This window comes from Chrysemys picta, chromosome 1 (genome assembly GCF_011386835.1).
Source record: "Chrysemys picta bellii isolate R12L10 chromosome 1, ASM1138683v2, whole genome shotgun sequence".
In the NCBI taxonomy this organism is placed as follows: Eukaryota; Metazoa; Chordata; order Testudines; family Emydidae; genus Chrysemys; species Chrysemys picta.
Genome location: NC_088791.1, coordinates 327,635,535 through 327,654,768, shown reverse-complemented (window position 1 = coordinate 327,654,768; position 19,234 = coordinate 327,635,535). Strand labels below are relative to the sequence as shown.

The 19,234-nt window shown below is 47.0% G+C and overlaps 1 protein-coding gene across 7 annotated transcripts in view; it reads right to left on the bottom strand.

The window, feature by feature from the left end:
• Positions 1 to 15,958, bottom strand: part of LOC101931329 (uncharacterized) — a 167,396-nt gene extending 151,438 nt beyond the window's left edge. For 3 of the 7 annotated variants that reach the window (XM_065581640.1, XM_065581641.1, XM_065581642.1), the window contains exon 1: positions 15,302 to 15,941. The gene's annotated coding sequence lies outside the window, so the exon portion shown is untranslated. Of the gene's footprint in view, positions 1 to 12,042; positions 12,113 to 12,808; positions 12,945 to 15,301 lie in introns of all 7 variants that reach the window. The other 4 variants (XR_010597892.1, XR_010597891.1, XR_509237.4 and 1 more) reach the window with 4 other exon arrangements.
• Between the last annotated feature and the right edge of the window lie 3,276 nt (positions 15,959 to 19,234).

The following is a 19,234-nucleotide window of genomic DNA, read 5'->3' as shown; positions in this document are numbered from 1 at the left end:
GGCACAGAGAGGTGAAATGTCCTTCCCAAGTCACACAGCAGGTCCGTGGTAGAGACAGAAATACAATGCAGCTCTCCTGACTCCCAGTCCAGTGCCCTATCTATGGGACTATACAAGGGGTTGGCAACCTACTACACGCGTGCCAAAGATGGCACGCAAGCCGATTTTTAATGGCACGCCGAGGTCCCGGCTGCCGATCCCACTCAGCCCGCTGCTGGCCTGGATGGACGGAACCCTGGGCCGGCAGCAAGCTGAGCGGGGCCAGCGGCTGGAACCCCAGCTGGCAGGAGCCGGCGGACGGAACTCCAGACCGGCAGCGGGCTGAGCCGCTCAGCCTGCCGCTGCTCTGGGGTTCCGGCCACCCTCAGCCCGCCGCTGCTCTGGGGTTCCAGCCACCGGCCCCGCTCAGCCCGCCACTGCTCTGGGGTTCCGGCTGCCGGCCGCCCTCAGCCCGCTGCTGCTCTGGGGTTCGGGCTGCTGGCCCCTTGCCAGCCGGGGTCCTGGCTACCGGGACCCCGGCTGGCAAAGGGCCGGCAGCCGGAACCTAGAAGTGAAAGTAAGGCGGTGTGTGCACGCTCGGAGCCGGCCGATGCTGGGGCACTCTGCTGCGGCTGGTGGCACAGCGCGTGGCGCGCTCCCAGATGGGGTCCTGTTGGCTGCCGGAACTCTCCTGCAGGCTGGCGCTGGCGGCCCCGTGCACCGGACTAAGCAGCAGGCAGTCAGGCAACTGAAAGGGGCTGGCGGGAGGCGTGGTGGAGGTGTCCCAGCCTGTCCTGCTGCCCCTCTCTTGCCACTGTGGCTGGATACCAGGGCACTACAGGCACGTGCTGTCCCTGTGGCGTGCACAGCTGTGGCCCCGGGGGGAAGAGGAAGGGAGCGGCAGGCTAGGGGTTCTTCTGCCACCGCCCCCCATTTGCCTGCAGAAGCAGTGCCCCCACACAGCTGACCCATAGCTCCCTTGGCAGGAACAGGAACAGAGTGGGGCAGGGACCTATCCACCATCCAGGTAACCTGGCTGCAACTGGGACTGTCCCAGGCCAGCCCCAAGTCCCCGCCCCCCCAGGAGTTCCCCCCTACACACACACCCCAACCCCCTGCCCTGAGACCCTCATGCCACCCAACCCTGATGCCTGCACCCCCCATGCTCCCAGCCCTGACTACTGCATCATCCACATCCCCACCCCCTGCCCTGAGCCCCCTGCACCCCAACCCCCTGCCCTGAGTGCTCCCCCCCACACCCACACATCCTCAGTCCCTGAGCTCCTCCCCCTGAGGGGGGTTGTAATATGACAGTACCTGTAAGAAATTTAAGTTACTTTCACCCCTGCTGGAACCCCAGACCAGCAGTGGACTGAGCGGAGCCAGCGGTGGGCTGAGCGGCTCATCCCGCTGCTGGTCTGGGGTTCCGGCCGCCGGCCCCACTCAACCCACTGCCAGCCTTGGGTACCAGCAGCCAGCCCAGGGCTCTGCTCCTGGCCTCAACCCAGCGCTCTTCAGTCACCCCCTGCTGTAGCCCACATTGGAAAACTCAGCAAGGAAAAGCAAGGGCAAGGATCACACTAAACTGATAAGATCTGCATTTTAATTTTATTTTAAATGAAACTTCTTAAATATTTTAAAAACCTTATTTACTTTAAATACAACAACAGTTTATTTATTTAATATAGATTTATAGAGAGAGAGACCTTCTAAAAACGTTTAAATGTATTACCGGCATGCAAAACCTTAAATTACAGTGAACTTGGCACACCACTTCTGAAAGGTTGCCTACCCCTGCCTACTATAAGGTCTCTCCCTGATATTCCCTTCTCCATACAGTGCTTTCTAAATGCTAAAGCACTGAGAAGCCAATCATCACACCCGCAAAAAAATCCAAACCCCTCTCTCTAGCAAGAGTTGGAAAATTCACAGGGTAGTTAGTATCTACAGAGGCCCATCTTCTACTCAGCTCTGGAGCACAATTCCACAAGAAACTTCATGCACCCGCCCCATGCAGGATTTATTTTTTTTTAAACTTAATTTAAACATGCAGGGGTTATATATTGTGACAGATTTGGCAATTTCCTGCAATATCCTTGACATACCTTATTGCATTAGGTTTATGTATCACTGGGGGCCAGAACTGTATGTAACCTCTCAAAGGGGAAGATGTGACAGATATTGCAACCGCACCCAGTATCTTTAGGATTCATTATATTAAATGAAAGGTTTATGTATGACCGTGCTCTACTTCACGGGGGAGGGCTATCACAGCTCCTCCAGGAACTGAAAACAGTGGGTGGTGACGAAGGCAAATCAGCCAGGCTGTAACCCGCACCGATGGGTGACCTCTGGGTAACCTTTTAGCGTGCATATAGGAACATTTATTGTTTTTTATGTTTTCTCGCTAATGCTTTCACCTTAAGAGTAAATGTGTTTGCTTAGGAAGAGCTGTGGGGTAACTTATAACTACTAGCAACTACACTGTTCATGACCTCTGGAGAGAAAGCAAAGCACAGATGCTCGGTGTTTAGGCCATCTGACTTGCTGGGGATATCACAGTGTAGGCAGGAACTGTATAGCCTGGAAAAACCCCAATCAGGAGGAAGAGAGACATGGATCTCTAGCCAAGAAAGATGACGGCAGAGGGAGAATACAGGTACAGTTACCCTGAACTGTGACAAATATAAATTTCAAACATACATTAGCAAACTTCCACACACAAAAATTAAGTTACAGTACAGGTTGCTTCCGTGTTTACTATAACTCTTATATAAATTACAGAAAAAGAACACAGAAGAAGAACACACACAAATGACCAGTTATGGTAATTCTTATAAATAATCCATCCTCATTACATTTTGTACGTTCAGTGAATGACAATATTCACATGTAAAAAACTACCCTAAGCACTGCACAAATAAACTTCTCTTTGACACACAAGACAGTAACTAAGTCAGGACGTACAGCCAAGTTTTTGCCACATGCCCAACTAGTACATATAATCTAGTAAAAGCACAGTGTGGAACAGACACTTTTTAAATTAAATTAAAAGATTAAAGGTTTATATTATATATATATATATATAAATATATAAAACATATATATAATGTTTTTAACCATTCCTTTTTTGGGAGTATATATTTTGTTGACTGTTTTTCTATACTGTAGTTTGAAATGTTCAATAATAGGTCATATTGTATAACTCTTTTCATCAGTAAATCTCAAAATGCTTTGCAAAGGAGGTCAGGGCCATCATCCCCATTTTACAGATGGGAAAACTGACATGCCAGAGAGCTTAAGTTTAGTGTCTGCTACCTGTGGCTGTTTAGCTCCCAAATACTGTCAGTGTTGCAAAAATCTAATCACATAGGAAATGTTTAATGCTCCAGCTACTGCCACTCTTATAAGTGAAAGGAGACCGAAAATGTTAAAATTAATTCCTCGGGCTAATCACAATCCATCTTTTCTCCTTGATTCCTCCTATGCTGCTTTCCAGTGCTCGTGGGGGTTGTCGGAGCCTGAACTGCCAGCATACCTATCTTACTTCAAACATTTTCTCTTTCAAAGTGCTACAGCTCCAGTTCTGCACAGGGAGTCTCTGAATGGACTCCACTCTGCTGCATGCTAGCTAGATCAAGAATTAAAAAAAAAAAAAAAAACCAACCCTCAGCTCCTATTTAAAATGATACTAGATTCTAAATAGCCAGCTTTTAAGATTTGCTTTTTCAGCTAACGTATGGAAAGAAGCCAACTCTGTTCCAGAGGAGCCCTACTCAGAACTCAGGCGCTGACAACAGTGCCATAAAAGAAAAACAAAAAAACACCACAGCGTCAAGCAGCTCTGAAAGTACTGGGTCAAAACAAAGGGGAATGAACAGCAAAGGGACGGTCCAGACTGACAGCCTCCCCCAGGCACACACTTGAAAATGAATTCTTCAGCTCCTTTCAATACTAAATATCATTACATTTGGGGTCATGCATGTCAAGTTGCATCACTGCTAGGGCCTGATCTTGCATTCTTCAGGCACCCCAAATTCCCACTTAAGTCAGTGAAAATGCAGGCATGCAAGGAATACAGGATCAGACCTCTGCCAGAGCATGAAACGTCCAGTGATGCCAGGCATCCAGCAGAAAACCCACAAGAGCTCTGGGCTCTTTTCAGTAAAGTATGGGGGAAAAGGCCCTAGGTAGCGAATGACTGCAGACCACACAGACCCTTAATTTGCAATCGAAGAGTCAAATGCGCACACACTTCTATTACCCTCTTAAAAAGAAAACTAAGGGGGAGATTTTCAAAGGCACAAAGGACCACTAGGCACCCAACTCCCATTGGAAGTTGGACACCTAGCTGTTGCTTTGTGCCTTTGAAATCTCCACCTAAAGGAATATGAAAATTAAAGCCCCTTAAAAAAAAAAAAAAAAAACACAGGTTCTCATGTGTATTAGTAATAATAATAATACATTTGATTATTAGCAGGAGAAGGATTTTAAAAGTAGAGTTTATTTTCCCCCATTGTGCCATTTAATTTTTGCATTGCACTCAGCTTGGACACGGAGATAACTGACAGGCTTCTCTTTCTGGTTCTCTGACCAGCAGAGTGTTGCAATGTTTGAGTGGCAAGCCTTGTATGTAAACATCAAACTGATTACAGTGACATTTTAAAAACATCATGCAAGTGTTTATTAGAATTAGGTCCTTTAAAAAACTAAATACGCAACCTAAATTGTGAAGATAAAGGACACTTGCAAGTGGATTAGCTCGAAATCTAGTTAATTTAAAATTGAGTTGAAAGTAATTTGAAGCATCAGACCTACCGCCCCCATCCCCCATGACCTTCTAACAAATTTTTTGATTGTAGTCACCATTTCCTATTTTGTTAAATGTTTCTCTCCCCCCACCCCCACTGCTGTTTGTGAGAGTCTTTCCCTCAATGCTGGAAACCTGCTAGGGCCTTGTCTACACTATGCAATAAATAGCTGCAACTCAGCAACAATTGTGTCTTTTTCTATAGCCTCTCCATTACTGGAGGTCTGAAACCATGGTAGCCCAATTCTGTACCATCTGCTAATCTTTGTGGATGAATAGTCCTTTTGATCCACCCAGGATACCAGATCATCAATCCAAGATCTTCTCTTTCTGCCTCATGGTCTTCTGCCATCACCTTTCCCTTCCAGTGCCCATAAATGTGCATCGCCCGCTGAACCACTTAAAATGTGCCCTATTCTCTGACGAGCGTCTGTGGCATTCCCGTCATCTCCAGTCCTTTTTCACTGGTAAATTGCTCTATCCAGGATATTTTCAGAATTCTTCCATAACACCATCATTCAATGGATTGCAATTTCTTTATAATCAATTTTCGGAATGTCAATGTTTCACAGACATAATTTAACACAGACCAAATGCAAGTTTTAAAAAGTCAGAAATTAGTCTTTAGATTTCTGACCATTCTCATCAGATATCCTTCTAGCATGTCTCTTTAGCTCTTGCTATTCTGGTGCTGACTTAAGTATCTGATCTTTCATCTTCTGTAATGAAGCTTCATAAGTAACTATTTCTCATTTGCTATAGGTCTGTGTTGTTCACTGGAATCTTGCATGTTTTTCCGGGATCCTTGCATACTAGCATACTTTTTGTCTTGTCCGCGTTCAACTCTAGAGCATATTCTTTGCCATATCCACATATAATCTCCACTAACTTCATCAAACCGTCTTCTGAATCAGCCAACAGCACTCTGTAATCTGCATAGAAAATGTTATTCACTCATTTTCCATTCATAATACCTTCTTCTGTTTCTTCAACTAATTTCATCAAACACTGATAAATGTTGAATAAAATTGGTGACATTATACAACCCTGTCTCATTCCTCTCTTGATCACTATTATTTTCATTTTCATCTCCCATTATAATTGCCTTCTCATTCCTCTATACTTGTTTTATTACTTAGAGTTTGTATCCATCAATCCCTACAGATCTTAATATGTCGAGCAATTTATAGGTGTGGATTTTGTCAAATGCTCTTTGGAAGTCAATGAAACAGTACCATTTTCCCCATTCAATTGATCTTTCTAATACGAGCTTCAAGTTCACAATCGTGTATATCGTGCCTTTTCCACGTGTGAAGCCATACTGTTGTTTGCTTATTTCTTATCAATCTTTCCTTGTATTTGGTAATCGTCCCTTGTATTCAGCAACAATTAGTCGCCAGCAACCAATGTAGCTGTATCAGTGTTGACCGCTATTATTTAGTCCAGGGCAAGCATTTTTTTACCTCCTAGGTCAATCACTGTATATCTCCGTCTACACTTGAGGGTTAGCAAGAGTACAGCTTCACTGATTGCTGAAGTGCAGCTATTCCTGGGTGTTGACAAGGCTTCAGTGATTGACTAAATAGGGGGGAAAACAGTGATGCTGCTGTCAAATGTAATACACAAACTGGAAAAAAATGGAAATATATTGTTCTTGAGTCTCACTTACAGTAAATCTTAGATCTTAACTTGCAACAATGGAAGGTAAAAAAATTCAGTCCAGAGTATGACTTAAAATTAAAAGTGTCCTAAATGCAAAAAAGAGTTAACTTATTATGGCTGAGATTCTGCACAAGAATCAGGAAACTTAACATCATGATTCTCATTGCAGTTACAGCTCAATCATATTTTGATAATACATGCGCATGAAGGGATGAATTGTGTCCTTGGATACCCTCATGTGGATACACCAAATTCTACAGGAGCCACGTGCTGTGCTCCAAGGAGCAGAATTTAGCCTTAAGGTATTAAAGCTAACACCATATCCAACAAGACCAGACAGCAGCAATAGGTGAGGTTACAAACACTGGATTATAAGAGCACAATTTGACTGCACAGAGCTGGACTTTGCCCCTAAGTAAGTCAAACAAGAGAAGCAGAATGAATATAAGGAATTGCCTGCAATTCAATACAGGTAACTGCATTCTGCCAACCTAAATTCCCCAAGCCGTTTCAAACTGGATATTTTATTCTTCAGTTTATGTCCTAAACTGTCATGTTGCTGGACATCGTTAAACAGCTGCTGCCTTTATTCCAGAGGTCGCTGCACTGTGGTGGTAATAAAGTGGTTCCGGTTTCCATATAGACCCTGATCCTGCAAACATGCAGGTAAGCAACTTTATACATGAACTCAATGGGACTACTTTGCATGTAAATGACTATTGAATTGAGGCCATATTTATAAAGCACATTAAGACCCCATAGAAGGAAAAGTGCCACATAAAAATGTAAGATGTTACCAGCATCTCCTTCTGACAGACAGCCAGGCTAGGAAATGAGGTACAAAATCCAAGACATCTAGGTTGAGTTTTAATAATAGTTTGTTTATATAGCTCTTCTCCAAGCCCTGGCAGTTAGGGCACTGTATGATATACATAGAAACACCCTCAAAAGTGTCAAACAAGAGCAAATTGACACAGGGGTAAAGGGTCTGGGGATAACTTAATAATATGGGGAAAACTGCCTGAGAACAGGAAGGACTTTGGTGTAATTAGGAGGTGGATCTGAATTCCAAACCCAAGGGCCCAGCACATCTAAGGCATGATCACACATACACAAAGGGTGGTGGGAACCCCAAAATGAAGACAGGTTGAGGGCGAGCATATGTCCCCATCAAGATAAGGCTCAAGAAGAAAGTCTTGAATAAAGAGTGCCCACAGCATTAAAAGTTACCATAACATTTTAAAAAGTAATATTTGCTCGAGGTTTTTTCCAAGTTTGCAGAAGTTCGATCATGGCTCTTTAACCTGAGTATATTTTCTCTCTAATCAAATTTTTTAGTGCTGCTGTTGGGCAAAAATCACAGCTAGGTAACGGCTTGTAAACAACAGGATTGAGGCAACAAACAGACTCAGTCAAACTGCTTTGGTTCTGTGGCATACACACTGTAAAAGAGTGCACAATATAACTCACTACCCTGGGCAACAGCACTCTTTCCTCTCAAGGAGTCATCTGTGCCCTCGGCAAAGGCTGCCACATTCTTACTTTCCTTGCGACAAAGACACAAGCACATTGGTTTAGGCAGAAGCAGCTTTTACAACGGATGCTGCTCTTTATTCTCCGCTCCTTTTGTGCAATACAGAGACAATTCTGAGCAAAGCCTTTGGGGAAAGAGCTTTACTCAAAATCACTAGTGCTCTGTCTAGCACAATGAGAGTGGAGAATGCAAATTAGTTTCAATAAAAGCAGCTGGCAATCAATAGGGGAGGGCTGATCTCCAAGAGTGAAACCAGCTCCTTTGAGGATAAAAGTTGAAAGGAGTAAAATATAAGGCGATGAAAGCAAAGAAAGAGCAAGTGTAAACAAAATTTAAAAGGAAAAAAAAAGACTACGTAAAACCAAGGGATGTAACTAAAAATAACGGAAAAGAGCAGTGACAAATAAAGAACACATCTGGGGAAAAGTTACTGGTGAAGAAAACACACAGAATAAGGAGCGTACAGAGCAAAGGATCATTAGAAAAAGTCTAATGAGAAAGATCTGCAATCCGCACAGAAGATAAAATAGAGATCATGAAAGGGAAGAGGATCAGAGGCCAGGTAGGACAATGGCTAAATGCACTAGTCACAAGCTCAAATTCTGGCCTGGCTCATAAGCACTACTGAGTTGGATAATGAATCTCAGAGCTTGTCTTCTCATATAGCGCTCCAGTGCACCGCTGTAGCGCTTTAGTGAAGATGTGACTACACCACAACCACTGACTCCCTCAAGCACCCAGCTGGGCTCTGGAACAAAACTGAGTATATGTCTACATTAAGGGCTTGTCTACGCTACCCACTGGATCAACGGGCAGCGATCAATCCAGTGGGGGTCGATTTATCGTGTCTAGGATAGACACGATAAATCAACCGCTGAGTGCTCTCCTGTCGACTCCAGAACTCCACCAGAACGAGGAGCGTAATCGAAGTTGATGGGAGAGCGTCAGCTGTTGACTTACCGCAGTGAAGTAAATCTAAGTACGTCGACTTCATCTATGCTATTCATGTAGCTGAAGTTGCGTATCTTAGATCGACTCCGCGCAGTAGTGTAGACAAGCCCTTAAAATGCTACAATCGCACAGCTGCAACGCTGAAGCTGCACTGCTGTAGCCCTTCAGTGTAGACACTCACTGCAGCAATGGGTGAGGTACTCCCTTCGCTGTAGTTAATGCACCCCCTAGAGAGGTGGTAGCGAGGTCAACAGAAGAATTCTTCCATTGATCTAGCGCTGTGTATGCCAGGGGTTAGGTCATCATAGCTATGTCGCTCAGGGATGTGGATTTTTCAGACCCCTAATCAGCATAATTATACTGATACAAGTTTGTAGTGTAGACCTGGCCTCAGCCTCCTTTCTGGTGCTCTTCTGGCTAAATCACAAAAGTACCACACACTTGCCTCTTAACACCTTCTGCCACACTGGACACTACTCCAGCAAGTCACAAGTGTGCCAGGCACCCACTCTCTCCATTCATATTCCTCCTCCAAATTCACCACCCTCTGGAAAGCCCACAGATGCTAAACCACATTAGTAAAATGAAGTGAAAGTGCCCCCATCACAACCACCATTCCCTATGACAGCAACTTCCTCCGAGTCTCCCAGTCTCTCCAATTTGTATCATCATTTAGACAGTAAGTTCTGTGCCTAAAATAATAAATGAGAAAAATAATTTGGCACATTTGGCAGCCTCTAATCAGGAGAGTACAGGTCATTGCAGGTCTGGACTGAAGTGCATTTAGAATGCTGTGTTGTTTGCCTACCCACACAGCCTACACCTGGTTCTGGGTGTTGCTTTTATCAATATCCCACACAAAAAGCTTGGGATTAAGGTCACCAGACTGCAGATCCCACAACACTGCATATCACTGGGGGGTGGAGACAAAGTCACTCAACTGCCTGTCATCCCAAATGATCCCAAACAGTTTACCAACAAAGGATACATTCACCACCAAAATGCAGCCAGCTCTTTAAGAGGCAACTGTAAGCATACAGCAACTATTCAGGACAGGAAATGTCTACTATATCCACCTGAAATCAAAAGGGGGAAGTCCAATCAGTACAATGTAATTATTTATTCAGATTAGAATTTGACCAATAATGGTAAATCTGTGAGAAGAGTCTTTGTAAACTCTATAAATACCAAATGTAATTTAGCTAATTTTAGAAATTTAAAGAGTCATTTGGGCAGGCGATCCCCTACTCTTGTGAAAAGGGCCATGAAGTTTTTAATTACTAAAATACTCAAGACTCTTTAGTCCCTTCACTTTCAAAAGCAAAAATCTCACATACAAAAGGAAGAGATAACAGAAGTCACAGAGCAAAAGCACAAAAAAGAGGAGCAAGAGACCAAATGGAGCAGGATAGGAAGAAAGAACTAAATAACTCAGGAGGAAAAAAAATACAGATACCAAGAGAACATACCACATTCTCATCCCCTCAAGGCTCAGGTCCGTCTAAAGACCCACAGCAGAAGGAACAGATGAATTCATCTTCCTGTGGCTGAATATGTAAAGCAGCCCCATAGCATCCGATTTGCAGTTTGTCAGCACTAATGTACTGAGCCTACTTCCTCCCTCCCCCATTCTCAGCAGTTGTTTTAGGGCCCATCTAGACTGCAGAAATTTGCACCATTGTAACTACACTGATGTAATTATGCCAATGCAAACCCACAACCTAGACATACTGCATCAGCACAAAAAGGAGCTTGCTGTTGTGTAGAGGGCCTACACAACACTGCAAACACATTGAAGCAGTTATACCAGCACAGATTTCCCTATTCTAGACAAGACTTTCATACCCATGGACAGTGAGGCCCTTCCAAGTTAATATGTCTATTACCCACAAACAGGGTTAACCATGAGCTTCATGGATCATCACAAGACCCACCTACTGCCTTAGCTCTTCTGCATATGTGCAGAAAGCAAGAGAATTTTTCACCTTTATCGGGAACTGAATGAAAAGTTCAGGCAAAAAGACAACGCAGCAGTCGAGCCAGAGAACATGGGCACAAAACAATGCACTCAAGGAGATTCCTAGGGTCTCTCACATGCTGAAAAATGCCACGTATGAATAAAAAGCCCACGTCTATATTTTCAGAGCTGCTACCATGAAAACAGCTAACCCTGCAGTAGCCGTGGAGGCCTATGCATGCATAGCAGGGAGTCAGAAGGGCAACGCAGTTACTCCTGCAATGGCCAGTTCATTCTCTCCTCCAAATGCATGTGTCAGCTTGAGACAGTCTCCGATCTCATTGTGAGACCCCAACAGGGATTTGGCCACCGGCCCTTTCTCCTGATGTCACGACAGAACTCCCATCTCCATCTCACAAGAGTTGTAAGAGGAGATGGGAGTAAGATACTTTAATGAGCAAGTGATTTTAAAAGCAAGTTAAACTTGAGCCAAGCAGAATGCCACCCCCCACCACCTATTGCTGCAGCCAGCACAATAAACTCCAGGAACCAGTATTCAGGCTTGGAATCCCATGTGTGCACAAGGGCTTTGTCTGGCAAACTAGGGAGTCTCTTGGAGGCACCTGGAACCTTACTCTGCCAGGCCCAAGATGCTACTGGCCAACATGGATGCATCTTGCCCTCCAGGGTAAGGGACAAGGAGACAACACTTGCTCAATGAACCACACAGACCACAGAAACTGGAAGAGGAGATGCCTGAGACATTGTCAAGAGCCGTGTGTGCAGATTTAGCCAGGGCAGCAGAGACTGAACCCAACTCACTCCAGGAGGGGAATCAGGGGATGAGGCACTGTCTAGGTCAGGTAAGTAGCTTTTTATTGTCAAGCATATCACCAGGGCTGATTTTGCAGGCTTGGACCTGGCAGAATTTCTCAGGTTCTTATGAGCACTGCCATCACTGTAAAAGGGTAGATACAGCCTCCTCTTAGAACAGGAACATCCATCTCTCCCTGTGCTCTGCCAGTTCCCATTCCCTCTCCCACACACACACCTCCACAATACATGTGGCAGCTACCACATCCCTCCCCAGCCCAGCCATTTTGGTTCCTCTGTAACTCCCTAGGGTGGGAAACTGGACACCCCACTTACCAGCACCCCTGCTTTCAGCAGTATTGGCCACTACTCCCAGTCAAGGTGCTCGATCTGGTGTGAACAGCAGCTGGTCAAGTCATGTCATTTGTCCAGCAGTGAAATGGCAAGAAGAAGAGGATTAAACACAACACAAACTGCATTTCAGAAATTACAATGTTATTGCAATAAGTAAAATATCAGGCACCATAGCCAAAGGATTTATAGTACAGTGTATCTATCGTTCCACGTGCCAGATCATGGCACCTCATTAGCATGCTGCTCTTATCTACACACATCACATTTCACTCTCTTCCTATTTAATGTGTGAAAAATATTCTTAGGCATAGTATGCTAGCAAACTGACACAAGCCACAAGTGGGGAAATAACTACACCGCCTATCCCACCTGTTGTCGTGATCACCACAACAGCAGCTATCACTGTTCATTTCCCAGCCACAAACTGGCGCCCAACTGGCTAGTTACTCTGCAGGGTAGCCAGCTCTCATAGGACAATCTCCACTCATCCTGCTGCACTGGCTACCTCAACACAGCAGTGTAGTTCTAAACAAAGAGATACAAAGGTGCTGCAGTTATGTAGTTACAGCTGTGGGTCCCAGGTCTTGAGAACAACTGAGTCCCACCAGTCTGTGGGCATGGACCAGGCCCCAGAGCAGCATTCTACCTGATAAAGATCATCCTCGGGTATAGTACACAGACAAACATGTATCCAGACATTGGTGGAAGATGCACAATAACTGCATGATATAGTTGGAAAGCTGCTCACCTTAGTCTCCGCATCTCCACTTCAGCTGCCAGAATCCCCTCTACCACCTCACTGCAACCACCGTTCAAATGCTTCCACAAAAACCTCCTTGCTGAGCTCTACCTAAGCACTGGGGGGTTCCAGGTTGAGGAAATGCCTGAGAAATGAGCACGGCTATGGGAATTTCTCCAGGTAATTACTGAGGTTTCCCATTGAATGAAGGGAATTTGACCATTGTACCCAAATTTTCCTTTTGCAGAAGGCCCTATTAAAGCCTAGGGGGACACACTGTGCCATTAGTACTTACACTGGTGCAATATCACTGGTTCAATTATCAATAATTCAGTTCTCTAGTGCAGATATTACACCTCTACCTCAATATAACGCTGTCCTAATGAGCCATCTTACCGCGTTATAGGTGAAACCGCGTTATATCGAACTTGCTTTGATCCACTGGAGTGCGCAGCCCCCCCCCGGAGCACTGCTTTACCACGTTATATCCGAATTTGTGTTATATCGGGGTAGCGGTGTACCTGAAAGTCCATAGCTCTAGTACAGTTCAGAAACACATTTCAAAGACACTTTGTTCTCAACTATACTGCAAGACAGCTATACGTTGTAACTAGGCCTCTAAAATGCAGTTAGGATCTAGCTCAGCAAGACACATGAGCACATTTCAACTTTTTTTTTTTTTTTTTTTTTAAATGGCTTCTGCCACAAATCTTGAGCTAACAGTAAAATAACTGTCAACACACGTCTGGGATTTGAGAGTTTTATAAGAAAAAGGACAGGAAACATGCTAAGGCCCTGCTGCTGCAATGTAATCCACATGGATGTAGGAGTCTGTCTGAGCAGATTTCACAGCAGAATTGGGACCACAGAAAGGGAAATCTCCATTGATGATCATGGGTTTTTTTTCCTTTTTCTTCAGTACAAGATTTGAAACATTAAGAATTAAGTGCTTATAAACACAATAGTTTTTTGTAGGTAACTGACAAAACACAAAAAATTCAACTTGCCTCAGAACACTACTCACGTCTTGCCCCTACAAATTGACACATTAGGCCTAAAAACTAGACAAAGCCCCATTACTTAAATTTAAAATGGATTATCCTACAGTTTACCGGGTCTCTTTTTAATGCTCTCCTAAGATTTTCAGTATGCCATGTCAATACAAGTCTCAATCATCGTTCAATTACAATTGTTCTGAAAGTTTGGGGAGCTTAAATCCAAAAATTCAACAATGAAGACATTTCTTATTTAATGATGTCTTATGAATGTCTTCAGAGTACTCAGAACTATTTTCAAGGGGAGTGATTGAATCTTAATAAAATTATCTAAGGGAAGTCTGTGATTTGTCACCAGCAACAAATACTGTAATTCTTCTTAGAATAATGAACGGAAATGCATAATTGATATTGGTTTAAACCACTGACAGTACCAAAAAAAAAAAAAAAACCCACCCCAAATCGGTGAGCACAGGAACAGGCAGCAACAAAAACAGTTATTTCTAGTGAAGTACTGTCCATGGAAATTTCGTTTTAAGGACTAGTGCTAAAGGCCTTGACTCAGGGTCTGTATCTTCACTGTATAAATCAAGAATGAAAGAATTAACAAGTTTCAACTAATTACTCTAAATTAATAATAAAGCAGCCTTTACTCTTCACTATTCAGATAGGACTGAAATGTTAGCCAGCAGTTCTGGACTGTCACTTGGGAGTTTCCTCTTCTTACTCAGGTTTCCTATGGCCAAGCTAAATTTACTTTTACAACTACCAATACCTCCCAGACTAGCTCTCTGCTAAGATTATTACATGCCCAGGTGCTTTGTTATTTATGTATTTATTTTAGCTGTTTGAACCACAACTACCGTGTAGGAGCGCTCAGAGTATCCAGGTCTGTCCCCAGGCACCCGTAAAACACTATAATATTCCCTCGGACATGAAGAAAGATCCCCCAAAGCATCGGGCTCCCTTTGGAACCGGTTTCCTTTTGGTTTCAGTTCGGTTGTAAATCCGAGCACACGCTATTGGGAGGGGGCTCTGGCAGCGGTAGCAAAGTCCGCAGGAAGTTGGCCTGCATGACTCCACGCAGGGAGTTAAATCCACTTACTGTAAGCAGAACAGCTGTCTGGCAGCCCCACGTCGGGAGTCTCCCCAGTCACACCAAAGCACCTGCTCCCTGCAGCTCCACACCTAGCCCTGATCTCGGCACCCCCATGGTCCCCTCTGTCTGCACAGCGACCTGCCCTGACACCCCCTAGATAATCCCCTGGTCCCTGCCAAAGTCCCAGCAGCCATGCCCCCTTCCCCCCATGCCTCTCCAAGCCCTGATCCGGGACTCTCATCTCCCATCCCTGCAGCCCCAAACTCCCCCCGTGCCCCTTTCCCTCCGCCCCCAGCCCTAACCACACTCCCCCCCGCGCCCGCCCTCGCTGGCCCCTTTGTCCGCAGCGCCCCCCCTCTCCCCGTGCAGCCGTGGGGGGCTGGCGGGGACGCTGCCGCGCGTCCTTACTTGGAGTTGTCTTTGCCGCCAGGGGTCCTGGCTCTGCCGCCTCCAACTTCCCCAGCGCCGGGCACCAGCCGCTCCCCCCGTCCCGCCCGGCTCCCCGCGCACGTGGGGCTCCGGCAGCCGCGCAGCGCCGCGCCCGAGTCCCGGCTCAGCCCAGAGGACGTGGCAGCACCAGCTGGGAACCGGCCGCGCCGAGCCGAGCGGCGCAGGAGGCTCCTCCCGGCTCCGCTCCAGCGGAACGCGGGGCGCCCTCTGCTGAACACAGGCTGGACCCGCTGCCCCCGCCTCCAGCCTATCCTGCCTCGGCCCAGCCCTGCGCCACTGCCCAGCCCAGCTCCCGCCGGACTCTTCCCGAGCCTGGGAGCCGGAGGCCGAGCTAGGCAGCCTCAGGTAAACCCTCAACAGGCTCCGTCCTCAGGGCAGAGCTGCACCCTGGAGGCTGTTCTCAGGGGACACGGTCTAGTTTAGCGTCTACTCTTATTCCTTTAGACTGTGGTAACACAAACACGCACCCCCCAGCTCCAAACCCTGCAAAGAAATTCAGCCCCTGCCCTTCTCCAAACGCAGGAGATACATGATGAGTTTTACAACATGTCTAGAAAGTTGCTTAACAAACCCAGGCACAGCTGGGCCCAGGGAGGAGGGGATTTCCCGAAGCTGAAGGACTTTCACAGAAAATGCCCTACCTGCACCTCCCTCCTGTTTCAATGGAGAGAATTGAACTGTGGTAAATGCAATATATTGCACGGGGAGAAAGGCCATCCCTCAGGTAGGGTGACCAGATGTCCTGATTTTATAGGGACAGTCCCGGTTTTTGGGTCTTTTTCTTATATAGGCTCCTATTACTCCCCACCCCCTGTCCCGATTTTTCACACTTGCTGTCTGGTCACCCTACCCTCAGGTAGTCTGGTCCCAAGCCAGTTAGGTTATGTAGATCTTTGCACTCCAAGGAAATCTTAACCTAAATTCTGCAGCAAGGAATATGGGCCCTGTAGATGGAACATAATTTAGGTTGTTAAATCAAGCACTTGAGCATGTTCAACCTCAATTCAGCCCCCTTGTGCAGTATGATGGGTTCTTAACCTTTTTCTTTCTGAGTCCCCTCTCCTCCCCGCAACATGCTATAATAACGCCACGGCCCACCTGCGCCACAACAACTAGTTTTCTGCATATAAAAGTCAGGGCTGATGTTAGGGGGTAGCACACCGGGCAATTTCCTGGGCCCCCTGTGAAGCTACATTGCACAGGCTTTGGCTTCAGCCCCGGGTGGTGGGGTTCAGGGCCATGGGCTTAAGCCCCATGCAGCGGAGCTTCAGCTTTCTGTCCTGGGCCCCAGTGAATCTAGTGCTGGCCCTGCTTGAAGGCCCACCTGAAACCTGCTCGCTGCCCCCCAAGGGGGCCCAGACTGCTGGTTGAGAACCACTGCAATATGATATAGTTTTTAATTACGTAATCACATACTATTTTTTCTATGGGAGCTTCAGGGGAAGTACCTGGAGGCGCGGCAAGGGCAGCGCATGCGGAGCCCTCGGTCCCCTCCCCCAGGGGCCGCAGCGCTTCCTGGAGCGGCGCGGCGTGGGGCCAGGAGAGGCATGCAGGGAGCCTGCCCTGGCCACCCCGAAGCCACTTTAGGTAAGCGGCGCCGGGCCAGAGCCCGAACCCCTCCTGCACCCCGCACCCCAACCCCCTGCCTGCACCTCACACTCCTCCTGCATCCCAACTCTCTGCCCTAAGCCCCCTTGTACACCCCGCACCCCTCCTGCACCCCAATTCCCTGCCCTGAGCTCCCTGCTGCACCCCTCCTGCACCCCAACCCCCTTCCCTGAGCCCCCTCATGCACTCCGCACCCCTCCTCTGCCCCAATCCCTTGCCCTGAGCCCCTTCCTGCACACCGCACCCCCTCCCACACCCAACACTCCCTCCCGCACCCCAACCCCCTGCCCCAGCCCTGCATACAATTTCCCCACCCAGATGTGGCCCTCAGCCCCAAAAGTTTGCCCACCCCTGCAGTAGAGGCTCATGCATTTAGCTCCAAAGATCGCAGATTTGATCCTGCCCGCTGATGACTGGGGTCTGGCAACATTACACATACACCCAAAGTTATAAGGGGCTGGTGACAGAGCCCCCTTACTGGTCTGGGTGATCCCCAAAACATCACACAGGTATTAACTCATAGTCCACATTTTGCATTTCTGTTGAGAACCTCAGTTCTTTCCAGTTGTGAGCAAATTTCTAATCTCCAGGCACACTGCCCCTTTGAGATTAGAATCTGACTTTCAGGATGCAAAGAAATGTTATTGCCGATGTTTAAGTCACACTGAGCTGCTTGGGGCTAGAGCAGAGAAGAAATAAAATTGTATTTTCTAAGGCGGGGGGGGCAAACTTTTTGGCCCGAGGGCCACATCTGGAAATAGAAATTGTATGGTGGGCCATGAATGCTCAGAAAATTGGGGTTGGGATGCGGGAGAGGGTGAGAGTTCTGGTTGGGGGTGTGGGATCCGGGGTGGGGCCAGAAATGAGGAATTCAGGGTGTGGGAGGGGGCTCCAGGCTGGGGTGGGGGAATAAGGGGTGGGGGTGCGGTGAGGGCTCCAGCTGGGGTGCAGGCTCTGGGGTGGGGCTGGGGATGAGGAGTTTGGGGTGTAAGAGGGTGCTCTGGGCTGGGACTTAGGGATCAGGGCTGGGGCAGAGGGTTGGGGTGCAGGAAGGTGTGCAGGCTCTGGCTGGGGGTGCGGGCTCTGGGGTGGGCTTGGGGATGAAGGGTTTCGGGTGCAGAAGGGTGCTCCAGGCTGGGATCGAGGGATTCAGCGGGTGGGAGGGAGATCAGGGCTGGGGCATGGGGAGAGGCTCAGGGGTGCAAGCTCCGGCTGGTGCTTACCTCAAGCGACTACCAGAAGCAGCGGCATGTCCCTTCTCTGGCTCCTACACGGAGGCACGGCCAGGCAGCTCTGCACACTGCCCTGTCCGCAGGCACTGTTCCTGCAGCTCCCATTGGAACACCGGAGGGGGTCATGCCGCGGCTTCTGGGAGCTGCATGGAGCAGCCCCCGACCTTGCTCCCCAGCTGGAGTGCCGGAGGGGGGCAAGCCCCAGCGGGAGCTCAAGGGCTGGCTTAAAATGGTTGGTGGGCTGGATCTGGCCCGTGGGCTGTAGTTTGCTCACTCCTGTTCTAAGGGCTTGTCTACAATTGAAATGCTACAGTGGCACAGCTGTACCACTTTAGTGCTTCACTGTAGACTCTACCTACACCGATGGGAGGCGTTCTCCCATTGGCGTAGGTAATCCACCACCCCGAGAGGCAGTAGCTAAGTCAACAGAAGAATTCTTCCATCAAGCTAGTGCTGTCTACGCCGGGAGATAGGTCAGCTTAACTAGGTCTCTCAGGGGTGTGGATTTTTCACTCCAGGCCTAAAACACCTTTCATGCTGTGGGTATCTCAAAGGGCTTTATGAAGCAATGTTAGATGGGGTAGTGCAGTGGTTGTGGGTACAAATGTAGTAGCCATTCTAGTTCCCAAACACTTATCTTGGACTCTGTGGGCCCGAACACCAGGTTAGCCATAATCTTTGAAGAGTACTATTAAATATTTAACTTTCACCTGCACAGCCATGGGAGATGGACAGAAGGGATCACAATTTGAAACTGGCACTGAAGGACAGATTATTATTACAGTGTTCCAAATTCATTCCCGGTGTAGCTTCAGTGGAGTTACCTAAGGGATGAATGTGGCCCAGTATGTTTAATATTAAATTGAATAGGTAAATCTTTCTTTCTATTTTGGATTCTGTGAATTATGTATTAAAGGTCAGACTTTGTACAACCTTTATATGATTAAGGTTTTTATATATTTATGTACAATTGTGAGAGAAAGTTATGTGAATAAAATACATCAGCCCAGCGTAAAGGTTGTATGAATGCTGGTCACTGAGAATTTTCTAT